The sequence below is a fragment of the Choloepus didactylus genome, chromosome 1 (assembly GCF_015220235.1).
Source record: "Choloepus didactylus isolate mChoDid1 chromosome 1, mChoDid1.pri, whole genome shotgun sequence".
NCBI lineage: Eukaryota > Metazoa > Chordata > Mammalia > Pilosa > Megalonychidae > Choloepus > Choloepus didactylus.
In genome coordinates, this window is record NC_051307.1 from 34,722,092 (window position 1) to 34,740,262 (window position 18,171).

Sequence of the window (18,171 nt, forward strand, 5' to 3'; positions counted from 1 at the left end):
TTTTCAATGCTTCAAAAAGAAAAATCCCATACTTTTATATCCCCTATTATTGAAACTTAGCATTGGTAAAGTACCTTTGTTATAATTGATGTAAAAATATTATAATATTACTGTTAACTATAGTCCATAGTTTGCATTAGTCATATTTTTTTCCTATGTACAGCATGTTTTGGTTTGCTAGAGCTGCCATTATGCAAACTACCAGACATGGAATGGCTTATATAAAGGGGGTTTTATTAGGTTACATATTTACAGTTTGAAGACCATGAAAATGTCCAAATTAAGTCAGAACAAGGGTATACCTTCACTGAAGAATGGCCGATGGTGTCCAGAAAATCTCTGTTAGCTGGAAAGGCATGTGGTTGGCATCTGCTGATCCTTTGCTCTGGGGTTCTGGTTTCAAAATGGCTTCTCCCAAATGTCTCTAGGCTAGCATCTCCAAACATCTCCAAGTATCTCTAAGCATCAGCATCAGCTCTTAGCTTCTCTCTAGAATGTCCTTCTCAACTGCTCTGAGCTCCTTCTGTCTGTGAGCTGTCTTATAGGACTCCAGTCATTTAATTAAGAGCTACCCTGAATTGGCAGGTCCACATCTCCATGGAAATATCTACAGTTGGTTGAGTTATATCTCCATGGAAACAACCTAATCAAAGATTAATGCTGCCCCCACAAGATTACATTAAAGAATATGGCTTTTTTGGGGGCATAATATATCCAAACTGACATACCACCCTATTATTAACACTTGTAATAGTGACAAACATTTTTTTCTAGTTCATGGAAGAACATTATTTTATTTATTATTTTTTTATTATTATTAAGATTTATTCACATACCATACAATCATCCAAAGTATATAATCCATTGATCACATTACCATCATATAGTTGTTCATTCATCACCCTGATCTATTTTTTTAACATTTTTCTTGTATCAGAAAAAGTGAAAGCAAGAATAAAAAAAAACTAGAGTAAAAACAGAACACCCAAATTGTACCCTCCACACTATTCTTCCTTTAGTTTTTTTTTGCCCCCATTTTTCTACTCATCCATCCATACACTGGACAAAGGGGAGTGTGATTCACATACCTTTCCCAATCACATTGTCACCCCTCATAAGCTACATTGTTATACAATTGTCTTCAAGATGCAAAGGTTCTGGGTTGTAGTTTGATAGTTTCAGGTATTTACTGCTAGCTATTCCAATTCATTAAAACCTAAAAAGAATTATATTGTGCATAAAAGTGCCCACCAGAGTGACCTCTTGACTCCATTTGGAATCTCTCAGCCACTGAAAATTTATTTCATTTCATTTCACACCCCTTTTTGGTCAAGAAGATGTTCTGTGTCTCACAATGCTCACACCAGATTCCTCCCCAGGAGTCATATTCAAAGTTGCCAGGAGGATTTACATCCCTGGGTGTCACATCCCAGGTAGGGGGAGGGAGGAACATTCTTTTATCTGTACTATTAACCACAGTCATTATCCATAACAGGGCTCACTATGTTATGCAGTCCCATGTTTTATCCTTTAGCTTTCCTTCTGGTGAAATACATGACCATAAGCTTCCAGTTTCAACCACAATCACATTCATAATTCACACTGTTAATTACATTCAATATAATGCAGCATGCCTTTTTGATAAAAGTATAGAATACTAGGAATAGAAGGGAACTTCCTCAGTATGATAACGGGCATTTCTGAAAAGCCCACAGCTAACATCCTACTTAATGGCAAAAGACTGAAGGCTTTCCCTAATAGGTCAGGAAAAAGCAAGAATGCCTACATCATCATGAATATACAATATCAGACTGGAAGTTTTTGCCAGAGCAATTAGGCAAGAAAAAGAAACAAAGTTGTATCCATATTGGAAAAGAAGAAGTAAAAGTTTCCCTATTTGAAGATGACATGATCCTAAATACGAAAATCCTGAAAAATCCACAAAAAAGCTCCTAGAGCTAATAAACAAATACAGCAAAGTGGCAGGGTAGAAGATCAATATCCAAAAATCAGTAGCATTTCTATACACAAGCAAAGAACAATTGGGCCAAGAAATCAAGAGAAAAATTCCATTCACAATAACAACTAAAAGAAATCAAATATCTAGGAATTAATCTAACCAAGAATGTAGACTACTTGCACAAAACTACAAAACATTGCTAAAAGAAATCAAAGAAGACCTAAATACATAGAATAAAATACTGTGTTCATGGATTGGAAGACTAAATATCATTAAGATGTCAATCCTACCCAAAGCAATTTATAGCTTCAACACAATCCCAGTCAAAACCTTCTTTGCAGAAATGGAAAAGCCAATCATCAAAGGTTAAGGGCATGAATAGCTAAAGCCATCTTGAAAAGAATAAGGAAGTTGCAGGACTTATGCTTTCTAATCTTAAAACATATTACAAAGCCACAGTAATCAAAACAGAGTGGTGCTGGCATAAGGACAGACATGTAGACAAATGGAATTAAATTGAGAGTTCAGAAATCACCCCTCACATTTAAGGCCAACTGATTTTTGACAAGGTGGCAAAGACCAATCCACTGGGAAAGAATAGTCTCTTCAACAAAAGGTATTGTGAAAACTGGATTGCAAAAATGGAGGACCCCTACCTCACATCTTCTACAAAAATAAACTCAAAATGGATCAAAGACCTAAATATAAGAGCCAGAACTATCAAAATCCTAAAGAAACTATAAGGAAGTACCTTCAGAACCTTGTGTTAGGCAATTGTTTCTCAGACTTTACGCTCAAAACACAAGCAACAAAAGAAAAATGGGACCTCATCAAAATTAAAAACTTTTGTTCCTCAAAGGACTTTATCATGAAAGTAAATAACAACCCATAGAATGGGAGAAAATATTTGGAAACCACATATCCAATTTAGGTTTACTATCCAGAATATATAAAAAAAATCCTTTGATTCAACAATAAAAGACAACCCAATTTTAAAAATGGGAAAAAGACTTGAATAGATATTTTTTCAAAGATATACAAATGTCCAAAAAGCACATGAAAAAATAGTCAATATCATTAGCCATCAGAGAAATGCAAATCAAAACCACAATGAGATACCATTTCATATCCACAGAATGGCTGCTATTAAAAAAAAAAGTGGAAAATAACAAATGTTAGAGTGGATGCAGTGAAATAGGAACACTCATTCATTGCTGGTGACAATGTAAAATGGTGCAGCCACTGTGGAAGACAGTTTGGTGGTTTCTCAGAAAGTTAATTATAGAACTGCCACATGACCTGGATATACCCCTACTAGTTTTATACCTAAATGAATAGAAAGCAGGGACTTGAACAGCTATTTGAGGACTGATGTTCATAGTGGCATTATTCACAATTGCCAAATGATGGAAGCAACCCAAGTGTCCATCAGCTGATGAATGGATAAACAAATGTGGTATTTACACACAATGGGATATTATTCAACCATAAAAAGGAAAGAAGTTCTGATACATGAGGCAACATGGCTGAACCTTGAAGACATCATGTTGAGTGAAATAAGCCAGACAGACACAAAATGACAAATATTCCATGATGCCACTGATTTGAAACTATTAGAATAAACAAACTCATAGCCAGAATCTAGACTATAGGTTACCAGGGGACAGGGTGGGGATAGAATATAGGTTACTAGGGAAATGGGAAGTTAAGGCTTATAATGTACAGGATTCCTATTTGGAATGATGGAAATATTTTGGTAATGGATGGTGGTGGTAGCACAACATTGTGAATATATTTAACAGCACTGAAATATATATCAGAACGTGATTAAAACGGGAAATGTTAGATTGCATGCATGGTGACAGAATTAAAAACTTTTTAAAAAACCCATAAAAGTACACTACACAAATGGTGGACCCTAAATTAAACCCTGGACTATAGTTAATAGAACAATTATAAAAATGTGCTATCATCAATTGTAAGAAATGTTCCACATCAATGCAAGGTGTTAATAATATGGTGGTATGGGAATCCTGTATTTTATGCACGATTGTTCTGTAAACAGAAATCTTCCCTAATAAAGAAAAACAATAACAGCAACAGGAATTTATTATCTAACAATTCTGGGCACCAGAAGTCCAAATCAAAGTATTGACAGGATCATGCTTCCTCTGAAGTCTGTGGGGTTCTGGCAATGGCTTGCTGGTCGTAACCCAATCTCTGCTTCCTCTCTGTGGCTGTCTCCTCTGTCTCCCTGTCTGTATCCAGTTTTCTCTTCTTATAAGGACTTCAGTCATATTGGATTAGGGCCCACTCTAATCCAGTTTGGCCTCATCTTAAATAACAACTTCAAAGATCCCATTTGCACATAGGGTCATATTCTTGAGTCTGGGGATTAGGACTTGAACATGTCTTTTTGGGGGACAGAATTCAATACAAAATAGGGGCTACTATTCAGCCTACCACAGTACACAAGTAAGGTCACAGATTTAGTAAATATTAGGGGTGAGATTGGAATATAGATGGTTTTTGTTTCCAAAGTCCACATTTTTGGTGATGTGACACCTTTAGAATGGTTCCATCAGTCATTCAAAGAAACATTTATTGAGATTGTAGAAAGAACCAGGCACTGTGGCATGTACTGGGAAAATGAAATATTTCATGAGTTTGAGTCATCTTTGCACAGGTGCCTTATTCTTTGTATTTTTCAAAAGTACAGCAGAAGATTAAACATTAATGAGCTTAAATAAATAACAAATAAGATAAAATAGCTCCCAGAAAAGGTAGTAGGTTACACTGTTTAGCATTAAAACATTCTTTTTCTTTTTTCTCTCTCCCAGAGATTAATACCAGGTCAAAGTTTCAGATACGGTACTACTTTATTTTATATTTTATTTAGTTTGAATATTATATTTTATATTACTTAATTTTAGTCCCTCAGATTTGTGAAATGGAACCCTTTTCTGGGCAGAGCACTGATATGATCAAAACATCTGATTTTGTCTGTTTCTCAATGTCTGTGAAATTTGAGTCACTCCTCACTTAAACAGAAGCACAATGCTTGTTGTTATTTTCTTTGAATTTTAGAACAACATATATATCTGCTCCAAATTTTTAAACAGATGGCTGAAAGACTGTAAGCCATCTTGGAAGGGGTGCAGAATGAAAAAAGATTCTTTAGCTGGTCCAGCAGATCTGCTGTGTGTCTTTTATGTCCCAGTGGATCCAAATTCCAATGGCAGATCTGGATGTGACATGAAGTCTATGATCGGCCATAATAAGAGAATGGCAATGGGAGCAGTTGGGATTTGGGAACAAAGTCTAGCTCTATTCTATAGATAACTTCTTTTTGAGAAAAAGCTCGTGGTTTTGTCCTCATTCTTAATAAAGTTTAAATCCTGGCCATGACATTATAGCTGTTCCTGGGATATGTGCTGCCCATCAAAGACTGGGTGACATTGGAACTCAAGTTATAAACTTGTATGATTCAGTAGCACTGGAACAGCAAGTTGAAATGTATTTTATTTTATTTTATTTTATTATTTATTTTTTTATTTTTAATGCATTTTTAAAATTGTGAGCTTTAACATATACATGTAACAATGACAACTTTCAAAGTAGGATTTAACAAGTTGTTACAAAGCAAGTTTCAAAGAATATCATAGGTCACAGTTCCACAACCTCAGCCATTTCCATTATTGTAAAATATAACATTCATACAGAATGGTGTTAACTTTTGATGTACATCTCAACAGTAATATAAGTAATCTCAAAAATTGCCAAGAGCTACATTTCCACAGTTTTGTCCTTTCCCTATTATGCAATATAGGGTATATATAGAAAGGTAAAGACTTTCAAAGTACAATTCAATGAGTAGCTACAGAGCAAATTTCAAAGGATGCTATAGGTTACAGTTCCACCATGTCACCTACCTCCTTCCAGGTATTTCAACACCCCAGCATCTATATGTATATATATATTTCTTTAAATTCAATTTTATTGAGATATATTCACATATCATGCAGTCATACAAAGCATACATTCAATTGTTCACAGTACCATATATAGTTGTGCATTCATTACCAAAATTAATTTTTGAACATTTTAATTACCACACACACACAAATAATAAGAATAAAAATTAAAGTGAAAAAGAACAATTAAAGTGAAAAAGAACACTGGGTGCCTTTTTTTTTTGCCCCCATTTTTCTACTTATTCATCCATACACGGGACAAAGGGGAGTGTGGTCCATATGGCTTTCACAATCACATTGTCAGAAATGGTGTATTTTGAAAGGCCAAACTAAGTTGAATAAGCAGGTGGTTCACATTTCAATAAGCCTACTGCTGTGCAGCCCAATCTCCCTGCAACTTTTGCTTATGATTGATTGCAGAGGGAATTTCATAAAATGAATTGATTGAGAAGAAAAAAATGAGCCTGTTTAGTGATGGCTATGCATGAGTCAGCCCTGGTCTCTGGCAGGGTTATTGACCTCCTCAGGGATGGCTGTGAAGAAGAATGGGAAACAGAAATCCTCCCAATGGGCAAAAGTTGGACTAATGCATTTCATTGACCAACAGGACTAGAAGGAGAGACAGCCTGAGGAAATGGATATATATCCTTCAGATATTTAGTGATATGGACGAAATAACATTGGAGAACTGATGAAAAGGATATTTAAGAAAGTGGTAGGTGGATACTTCTTTGGGGATAGATCCAGAGTGTGAGGACATTTGTGTCCCATGTCTATACTCATGACAGATGCCCTATTACAGAAGAGAATTTTAATAATCAAGTAGACAAGATAACATGTCTTCCTTCTCCCCAGCCCCCAGCTAGCTCAGTGTGTAGGATTGCCAGGGCTGCTGTTACAAAGTTGCACAGACTAGTTGCTTAAACAATAAGTATTTACTATTTCATAGTTTTGGAGGCTAGCATTTCAAAATCAAGTTTTTGCCAGGACCATGCTGTGCCAGTTTGAATGTATTACATCCCCCCAAATGCCATTATCTTTGATGTAGTCTTGTGTGGGCAAACCTGTCAGTGTTAATTAAATTGCAATTCTTTGAGTGTCTCCATGGAGATGCACCCCACCCAACTGTGGGTGATGACTCTGATTGGATCATTTCCATGGAGGTGTTGGCCCGCCCATTCAGGGTGGGTCTGAATTAAATTACTGGAGCACTGTATAAAATCAGACAGAAAGAGCAAGCTGCTACAGCCAAGAGGGACACTGAAGAACGCACAGGACATGCAGATGAGAGAGTTTGAAGATGGCCATTGAAAGCAGACTCTTGATCTGGAGAAGCTAAGAGAATAAATACCCCAAGTGCAACTAAGAGTGACATTTTTGAGGAAGTGCAGCCTAGAGAGGAACGTCCTGAGAGAAAGCCATTTTGAAACCAGAACTTTGGAGCAGACACCAGCCACATGCCTTCCCAGCTAACAGAGGTTTTCCAGATGCCATTGGCCATCCTCCAGTGAAGGTACCCAATTGTTGATGTATTACCTTGGAAACTTTATGGCCTTAAGACTGTAACTGTGTAACCAAATAAACCCCCTTTTATAAAAGCCAATCCATTTCTGGTGTTTTGCATTCCAGCAGCATTAGCAAACTAAAACACACGCTTTCTCTGAAGTCATAACCTTCTGGTGGTGGCATGCCAGCAATCCATAATTCAATCACTGCCTCTGTCACATGGCCATCTCTCTCCCCATCTGTGTCAAAATTTCCTCTACATATAAGGACTCCAGACATATTGAATTAAGGCCCACCCTAATTCAGTTTGCTCTCATCTTAATGAATAACATCTTCAAAGAACCTATTTACAAAGGAGTTCATACTCACAGGACCAGGGTTAGAACTTGAACACGTCTTTTCAGATGACGTGATCCAATCCCTAACACTCAGTGCCTGCTTAATGGAATCATATACAAGGTAGCCATAGTGACCATAACCAAGGAACATATGTTATGCATGACTTCAACAAAATGAATTTCCTCATACCATGGATGAAACGGCTGCTGTCATGTTTGAGTACCCAATTTGTCACCAGTAGCAACCAACTGTGACCCACAGTATGCTGTTATAGCCTGTCTTATTTTGCCAGAGTTTCTATGACAAATACCACACAATGAGTTGGCTTAAAAATGATAACATTATTTCAGTTTCGTGGGCCAGAAATCCAAAATCAAGGTATTGGTAAGGGTATGCTTTCTTCTCTAAGTCTGTAGCATTCTTCTTCTTTTTTTAAGTTTTAAAATGTGTTTATTCAAGATTGTTCCTAGGAAGGAAAAATTTTTGATTTGTCACTTAAAAAGTTTATGTTTCTTCAAGCTATATAATAAAGATAATTAAGAGGCTACAGAGAGATAATCTTCTTTCTGCTGGAATTATCTAATAGTAGAGCACAGTATAGTCATTTTGCATTGCTAGAATAAATTAAAAAGTCTTTTCTATGCTTATCATCAGAAAGCAATGAACAATATCAGAAGATGGCATAAAAAGTCTTTTTTTCGTATTTATTTTGTAGTATTGGAGCCAGCATTTTTACCATCACAGGTTACAATTTTCACTTTATTCTGTTTAATAAGTTCTTTCACCTCTTTGAATTTAACATCATTCATTAAAAAAGCCCACACATTATCACAGATTCTGTACATATTTAGAGAACCCCTGAAATTGACTGTTCCTGACCCTCTAAGCCAATGCTGAATTTATAGCCTTATCAAACTGAAGTAGAAATTGAATGGCAGATTGAAGGGTGTTCTAGTTTGCTAATGCTGCCTGTTATGCAAAATACTGGAAATGGATCAGCTTTGATAAAGGGGGTTTATTTGGTCACAAAGTTACAGTCTTAAGGCCATAAAGTATCCAAGGCAAGACATCAACAATCAGGTACCTTCACTGGAGGATGGCCAATGGCATCTGGAAAACCTCTGTTAGCTGGGAAGGCACATGGCTGGCAACTGCTCCAGAGTTCTGGTTTCAAAATGGCTTCCTCCCAGGATGTTCCTCTCTAGGCTGCAGCTTCTCTCCAAAATGTCACTCTCAGTTGCTCTTGGGTTGTTTGTCCTCTCTTAGCTTCTCAGGAGCAAAAGTCTGCTTTCAAAGGCTGTCTCCAAAATGTCTCTGTAAACTGCAATTCCTCTCTCAGCTCCTGTGCATTCTTCAACGTGTCCCTCTTGACTGTAGCAAGCTCACTCCTTCTGTCTGAGCTTATGTAGTGCTCTAGTAAACTAATCAAGGCCCACATTGAATAGGAGGCACACCTCCATGGAAATTATCCAATCAGAGTTATCACGAGCGGTTGGGTGGGTCACATCTCCATGGAAACACTCAAAGAATTATAATCTAATGAACACTAATGCGTCTGCCCACACAAGATTGCATCAAAGATAATGGTGTTTTGGGGGACATAATACATTCAAACTGGCACAAACTGTGACCTGTTGAAACTGTACGAGCTCATCTAGTCTTTCCTAAAGACTGTTTCCCAAAGTAGAGTTTGTGTGTAACTACTACGCCATAACTTTGGAGGAAGAAATTGTTTTCTTATTAGGCTTGTGTTGATGTCCTGTGGAAAAGGTGCTTGCCACTGTGAAGGAAACAGAAGCTGGGCAGAAGGTGCCTACTTCCCCAACCACCTCTTCAGCAGTTGCAGAAACTGCAGACTGTAGCATTATTGTGCTGGCCTGCTGCAATCTTTGCAGTTACATTGGCTTGCATTTCTGCCTCCCGATACGTGGTGATCTCTCTCTCCTTGTGTCTGCTCTTCTGATTTATGTGGATTTCTGGCTTTCTCCTGTGGCTTTCTCTGAGTTTTGGCTTCTCTTTTTAAAGCTTTCAGTAATATGGAATCTTCGGTTTCAGTCCCTATATTAACTGATAATACATCTTCAAAGGGTCTTATTTACCAGTGGGTTCACACCAACAGAAACATGAATTAAGATTAGGAATATATCTTTTGTTGGGATACAGAATTCAATCTACCACATATCCCTAGGACACCAGCCAGCCACCTTATTGATTACAATGGGCACAGAACAACATATGGGGGAAAGTAATTTATTCTAGGTAGAATAGATTAGTAATTTGGGTTTCCAGTAGCCATCCCTGATGATGATGCATTTGCAGCAATACTAGGAAATTTTTGAATGCCTCATTGTATTAGTTTTCTGTTGCTGCTGTGACAAATTACCACAATCTTAGTGGCTTAACACAGCATAAATTTATTATCTCAGAGTTTCCATAGAACAGAAGTCTAGGCATCGTGTGGCTAAGCTGGTTCTCTGTGAAGAGTATCACAAGGCCAAAATTGAGTTGTCAGCAAAGCTGTTTTTTTCTGGGGGTTCTAGGAGAGAATCCATTTCCAGGCTCATTCAGTTTTTGGCAGAATTCTGTTCCATGCCTTTGTAGAACTGAGGCCCTATTTCCTTGATGGCCATCCACCAGGAGTTGTTTTTGGCTTTTAGAGGCCACTTGCATTCCTGGCTTGTGGCACCCTGCAAAGCCAGAAATGGTCAGTTGAGTTCCTCACATGCTTGGAATCTTGTTGACTTCCCTTTCTGCCTCATCTTTCCAACATGTCTTCTGTTGCATCTATTGCTATCTTTCTTTTATGCTTTTAAAGTCTCCATGTGATTACATTGTGCCATCCGGATAACCTAGGACTATCTCCTATTTTAAGGTCAGTAAATTAGTAACTGGGCACTGCACTGTATGTCCTACAGCCAGAAATCCCTAGTCTCAGATGGCATGACTTGACTGCTCTCCTACAGCATTCTATAAGAATATTCACTTATGTAACCACCTTAAGTGCAGTCAAGTTCAAGAAATTTAACATTGATATAAACTTACAGTTATATTCCACTTTTTTCATATGCCTCTTGCAACTTTTCTCCTACTTTCCTAGATCTCATCCAAGATCATTTTTGCATTTAATTGCCATTGTCTCTTTAGTTGCTCTTTTTTTTTTTTAAATTGTGGGAACCTATATATATAACATAAACTTTCCCATGTCAACCCCTCCCAAGCATACATTCAATGGGATTTATCACATTCACAATGTTGGAGTACATCACTACCATTACTAAAAGTTTTCTATCTCCCAAAACAGAAACTGTACACCCACTATACACTAACTTCCCATCCCCACCTCTGGTAACCTGTTCTCTAATTTCTGTCTCTATGGGCTTGCATATTATCTAATATTTTCTTTGTAGTTACCATGGGGCTTAAATCTATAACACTCCCCTTTGCTTTGAAACCTACTTAACTCAGCAGTATGAACAAACTATGCTCCTATACTCCTCTGCACCTCTACCTTTATGTAGCTCTTGTCACAAATTACGTGTTTATACATTATGAGTCTGAAACCACTGATTTATCATTACATTTTATGCTCTTGCCTTTCAGATCCTGTAGGAAATAAAAAGTAGAGTTACAAACCAAAATTACAATAGTACTGACATTTACATTTATTCATGTCATTAACCTTACTAGAAATCTTATCTCTTTATGCTTCTTTGACTCACTGTCTAGCATCTTTTCCTTCCAATCTGCAGAACTCCCTTTAGTATCTCTTGTACGGCTGGTCTATTGGTACCAAAATTCTTTGGATTTTGTTCATCTGAGAATGTCTTAATTTCTCCCTCGTTTTTGAAAGGCAGTTTTTCCAGATATAGAATTCTGTTTTTTCCTTTTCTTTTTTTTTCTTTTCTTTTCTTTTCTTTTCTTTTCTTTTCTTTTCTTTTCTTTTCTTTTCTTTCTTTTCTTTTTTTTTTTATGGTGTTCCTGCTTGCTAATGCTGCCATTACACAAAATACTGGAAATGGATTGGCTTTTATAAAGGGGGTTTATATGGTTACAAAGTTATAGTCTTAAGGCCATAGAATTGTCCAAGCTAAGGTGTCAACAATGGGATACCTTCACTGAATGATTGCCAATGGTGTCTAGAACACCTCTGTGAAGGCATGTGGCTGGCATCTTCTTCTTTTGTTCCCAGGTTGTGTTTCAAAATGGCTTTCTCCCAGGACATTTCTCTCTAGGCATCTGGGGGGTATTCACTTAGTTTCTCCCAGGCAAACTCTGGAGTAGCAAAAGCCTCCTTTCTATGGCTGTCTTCAAAATGTCTCTTCTGGTTGCAGCTAACTTCAGGGGTCCACAAGTCCAAGTGTCTTGGAGCTAAGCCAGCTAGCTCTGGGTCTGTGCCAGCATTTTTAAAGGACTTCAGTGATTAAATCAAGACCCACATTGAATGGGCAGGACCACACATCCATGGAAATAATTCAATCAGAGTTATCACCTACAGTTGGGTGGGTCACATCTCCATGGAAACAACTTAATAAAGAGTCCAATTTAATCAACACTAATACATTTGCCCTCAAAAGATTGTATTAAAGATCATGGTGTTTTGGGGGACATAATACATGCAAACTGGCACATATGGTGATTTTTTTATTGAAATATATTCACATACCTTACAATCATTCAAAGTGTACAACAGTTGTTCAGTTTCATCATATAGTTGTGCATTCAACATCATAATCAATTTTTGAACATTTTCGTTATTCCAAAAAATAAAAATGGAAGTAAGAATAAACATAAAAGTAAAAGAGAACACTCAAAACTTCCCATACCTCTCCTCCCCCCATTTGCTTTAACATTTTTTAATTAAATATATTCACATACCATACAATCATCTGAAGTGTAAAAGTCATCATGTAACTGTGCATCCATCACCACAATCAATTTTTGAACATTTTCATTACTCCAAAAAATAAAAATGAGAATAAAAATAAAAGTAAAAAGAACACCCAAAACATCCCATACCCCTCACCTCCATATTATTCATTTACTTTTTGTCCTCATTTTTCTATTCATTTGTCCCTACACAGGGTAGAGGGAGAGCAAGCCATAGATTTTCACAATCACATGGTCACACCATATAAGCTATATAGTTATACGATTGCCTTCAAGACTCAAGGATACTGGATTGCAGTTCAACAGTTTTGGATATTTCTTTCTAACTATTCTAATAAACTAAAAACTTCAAAGGGATATCTATATAACATGAAAGAGTTACCTCCAGAATGACCTCTTGTCTCCATTTGAAATCTCTTAGCCATTGAAACTTTATTTTGTTTCAATTCTCTTCCCCCTTTTGGTCCAGAAAGCTTTCTTAATCCCATGATGCAGGGTCCAGTCTCATCCCCAGGAGTCACGTTCCACATTGCCAGGGAGATTTATACACCTGGGAGTCATGTCCCATGTAGTGGGGAGGGCAGTGAGTTTACCTGCCAAGTTGGTTTAGAGAGAGAGGCCACATCTGAGTAACAAAAGAGGCCCTCTGGGGTGACTCTCAGGCACAATTATGAGTAGGCTTAGCCTCTCCTTTGTGGTAATAAGCTTCATAAGTGCAAGCCCCAGGATTGAGGGCTCAACCTACTAAGCTGGTGGTCCCTAATGCTTGCAAGAATATCAGGAATTCCCCAGCTGGGGAATTTTAATATTCCCACATTTTTCCACAGTCCGTCAAGGAGGCTTTGCAAATACTTTTTATTTCTGCCCAAATTACTTGGGGTTGTATCAGGGATTCATGCCAACCTATACAAACCAACAAGGTCTCAGCCTCTAGTGGAGGTTCCATGTAATTATGACATACAAGAAAATATAGTTTGTACCATATAACCATCTCTTCCTTTGGTCCCACACAGAAGCAAAAGTTTCAAAACACAGTTAATATCATCCTCTAACATTTAGTCTGATCTACCCCCATCTCAACAGAGCCCATTTTGTTCATATCTCCAATGGAAGTCTGATCTCTTTTTCAGCATCTTTAAGAATTGATTCTTAGGGTGATGCTGACACTCACATTGGCTGAACACTGACTCTGAGTCCCAGGTGTCACACAGATGCCCAAAGCTCCAGGGACTGACCACGTAACACACACACAGCTCAGAACCTCAAAATTTAGAAATCACTGTTACAGCTCATGAATAAACATGACTGCTATAAGGGCTTACAATCTAGGAACCTTTATATAAGCCCTTCCCTTATAACCAATGCTCCCAGATTCAATTCTCAGAGTTTACACATTGTTATTAGTCCATATTAGTGAGGCATTATAATGTTTGTCTTTTCATTTCTGGTTTATTTCATTCAACCTACAGTTCTCATAGTCCACTCCATTGCATAGCTCACAACTTCATCCCTTCTTGCTGCTCCCTCATGCAAATACATTCTTATATTTGTATATTTAATCACACTCATTGACTGCTCTAGGTTTCACCAAGCTACACAGTTCCAGTCTTTATCCTCCATCCTTCTCCCAAGAGTCACACAGACCCCCAACACTCCCCTCCCAACTGTACTCATAGTCATCCTTTTTCAGTGTGCCCACAATATTGTGCTACCATCACCCAGCTCCATGCTATCCATCTCTAGATCTACACAACCAATACTCCAGAACACTCTATACTCTCTCAACATCAAATGCCTGATCTCCACCCTCTGTCTACATCCCAATATCTTCATTTCTACACTCTTCTCCAAATCTCTCTCTCCTGTATTTTCCTATCTGTCTGTAGTGCTCTGTTTAGTATTTCCTGTAGAGGAGGTCTCCTGTTCATAAATTCTCTCAGTGTCTGTTTATCTGTAAATATTTTAAACTCTTCCTCATTTTTTTTTGTTAATTATAGTCTTAGCTTGCATTGATTGTATTTTTCCCCAAATACCATCCTATTTTTAACACCTTGCAATGTTGACATTCACTTGTTCTCCCTCATGTAAAAACATATTTGTACATTTTATCACAATTGTTGAGCACCCTAGGTTTCATTGAGTTATACAGTCTCAGTTCAGTATCTTTCCTCTTTCCTTCTGGTGTCCCACATGCTCCTAGCCTTCCTCTTTCAACCATACTCACAGTCATCTTTGTTCAGTGTACTTACATTGCTGTGCTACTATCTCCCCAAATAGTGTTCCAAACCTCTCACTCCTGTCTTTTCCTTTCTGTCTGTAGTGCTTCCTTTAGTGTTTCCTGTAGAGCAGGTATCTTGTTCACAAACTCTGTCATTGTCTGTTTGTCAGAGAATATTTTAAGCTCTCCTTTATAGTCAAAAGATAGTTTTGCTGGATATAGAATTCTTGGATGGTGGTTTTATCTTTCAGTATCTTAAATATCGCCTCACTTCCTTCTTGCCTCCATGGTTTCTATTGAGAAATCTGCACACAGTCTTATCAAGCTTCTTTTGTATGTGGTGGATCTCTTTTCTCTTGCTGCTTTCAGGATTCTCTCTTTATCTTTGACATTTGATAATCTGATTATTAAGTGTCTTGGTGTAGGCCTATTCAGATCTATTCTGTTTGGGATACACTATGCTTCTTGGATCTGTAATTTTATGTCTTTCATAAGAGATGGGAAATTTTCATTGATTATTTCCTCTATTATTTTGCTTCTGCTCCTTTTCCCTTCTCTTCTCCTTCTGGGACATCAATGACATGTAAATTCTTGCTTTTTGTTTTGTTTTTAAGTTCCTGGAGACATTGTTCATATTTTTGCATTCTTTTCTCTCTCTGTTCTTTTGTGTATAGGATTTCAGGTGCCTTGTTTTCCAGTTCCTGAGTGTTTTCTTCTGCCTCTTGAGATCTGCTGTTGTATGTTTCCATTGTGTTTTTCATCTCTTGTGTTGTGCCTTTCATTTCCATAGTTTCTGCCAGTTGGTTTTTTGAACTTTCAATTTCAACCTTATGTATGTTCTGTGTTTTCATTATATGGTTTGGCTCTTTCACCATATCTTCTCTAAACTTTTTGAATTGACTTATTATTAGTTGTTTCAATTCCTGTATCACAGCTGAAGTGTAAGTTTGTTCCTTTGACTGGGCCATAATTTCATTTTTCTTAGTGGAGGTTGTAATTTTCTGTTGTCTAGGCATGGTTTCCTTGGTTATCCCAATCAGGTTTTCCTAGACCAGAATGGACTCAGATCTGAGAAGGAGACAATAGTATTAGGTTTCCCTGAGGGTATGTCTTAGAAGATTGATGCACTCTGTGAGGCCTGAAGTCACTGTGCTTTTCTGCCCAGCAGGTGGCACCTGTCAGCCTTTCATGCCAGACAGCCTGTGGCTGTTTCCCCCCAGGCTCTGGGTTCTGGTTCTGAATGGAAGGTAGGTAGTAGAGCTTGGCACCACTTCTTTCCTCTTAGGGAAGATATACACCCTAGGGAGATATCATTTGCATTTGAATAGACTCTCTGCCTCTGCTATCTCTACCCTTGTCTGGGTCAGAGTGCTGGGAACTGAAAATGGTTGAGGCTTTCTCCACTGAGCCAAAAAAGGGAAGGAAAGCCCCCCTTCATGGCCAGTCTGTGGCCACCCTCAGTTTCACCCATCAGCCAGAGATATCACCTGATCCTCTGGGCTATCCCTCCCTCCCAGGGAGGTTCTCTGCCTCTCCAAGATCAGTCATCACCAAAAGCCTCTGTCTGCTTGTTCGGAATTTGTTGCTTATATTGAGCAGTCAACATTTATTAATTAAAACCCCAGTTGGGGCTGGACTGAGGTATATTTGCTTGTTCAGAGAGTGTTTCTCTCTATCACAGAAAGGCTTTGCAGTTTGGGCTGCCATGGGAGGAGGGGGCTCTTGGCTCTAGACTGCAGTTTTTACTTATAGATTTTTTTGCTGCTATCTTGGGCATTCCTCCCAATTCAAGTTGCTGTATGATGTGTAGACAGTCACATTTGTCCCCCAGCAGTTATTCCAGATTATTTACTAGTTGTTCCTGGTTGTTTATTAGTTGTTCCAGAGGTACTAATTAGCTTCCACTCCTCTCTATGTCACTATCTTCTCTCCCTCTTCCCTCATTTTTGAAAGATAGTTTTTCCAGATATAGAATTCTTGGTTGGCAGTTTTTCTCTTTCAATATCTTGAATATGTCATACCACTGCCTTCTCACCTCAATGGTTTCTCCTGACATCTTCACTTAGTCTTATCAAACTTCCCTTTTATGTGATGGATTGCTTTTATCTTGCTGCTTTCAGAATTCTCTCATTGTCTTTGACTTTTGAAAATCTGATTAGTCAGTGTCTTGGATTAGGTCTATTTGGATCAATTCTGTTAGGTGTATGCTGTGCTTCTTGGACCTGTAATTTTATGGTTTTCATAAGAGTTGGGAAATTTTCATCTATAATTTCCTGTATTAATCTTTCTGCTGCTTTTCCCTTTTTTTCTCCTTCTGGGACACTGTAACATGTATATTCATGTGCTTCTTGTTGTCATTCAGTTCCCTGAGACCCTGCTCATATTTTTTCATTCTTTTGCCTATCTGCTTCTTTGTGTGCAGGATTTCAGATGTCCTGTCCTCCATCTCATTGATCTTTCCTTGTGCCTTCCTAAGTCTGCTGTTGTATGTCTCCATTGTATTTTTCATCTCTTCTATTGTGACTTTCATTCCCGTAAGTTCTGTCATTTGTTCATTCAAGCTTATGAATTCTTCCTTATGATCACCCAGTATCTTCTTTATATCCTTCATCTCTTTTGTCACATTCTCTCTCACCTCATTGAGTTGATTTAAGAGATTTTTTTGAACATCTATAAATAGTTTTTCAATTCCTGAATCTCAGTTGAAATGTTAGTTTCTTCCTTTGAATAGGAAGACCATTTCCTAGTGTAGCTCATGATTTTTCGCTGGTGTCTAGGCACCTGGTTTTCTTGATTGATTTATTCTGGAGGTTGTTTTCTCTCTTTTGCCCAAGTTTCCCTTGTTGGTTGACTTTGATCTCTATCTTTCCTTTTTTCTCTCCCTGGGCAGTTGTCAGATTGGCTCTGCCCCCCAGTCTTACTCCCCAAATCAGATGTCCATCATGGCCTGCCACAGAGATGGGAGGTAGGCATGGGCACCCCAGCAAGTTCACTGTGTGTGGCAAGGTAATACAAATCTGGTGGCTTCCAGTGCTGCTCTATTTTCCACAAGCAAGCAAGATCCCGGTTTGTTTTGGGACCCTGCTTTAACAGTTGGGTCTTCCCTATTTCTCAGCCAAAACAGGGTTGGGTTTCCATACAGAGCATGTAGACTGTCCAGCAGATGGTGCTGTTCATTAACTTCATTGTCCTCAGAGGCTGCTTTGCCTCCTGTACAGGCTTTGTATGATTCAGCTGGGTGAAACTGTGGGATTCCTGTGCCCTCACTTTTTGGCCAAAATCTGGCT

At 38.1% G+C, this 18,171-nt stretch overlaps 1 pseudogene; it reads right to left on the minus strand.

The window, feature by feature from the left end:
* Positions 1-8,483: 8,483 nt before the first annotated feature.
* Positions 8,484-9,491, minus strand: LOC119528740 (annotated as a pseudogene).
* Positions 9,492-18,171: the final 8,680 nt, after the last annotated feature.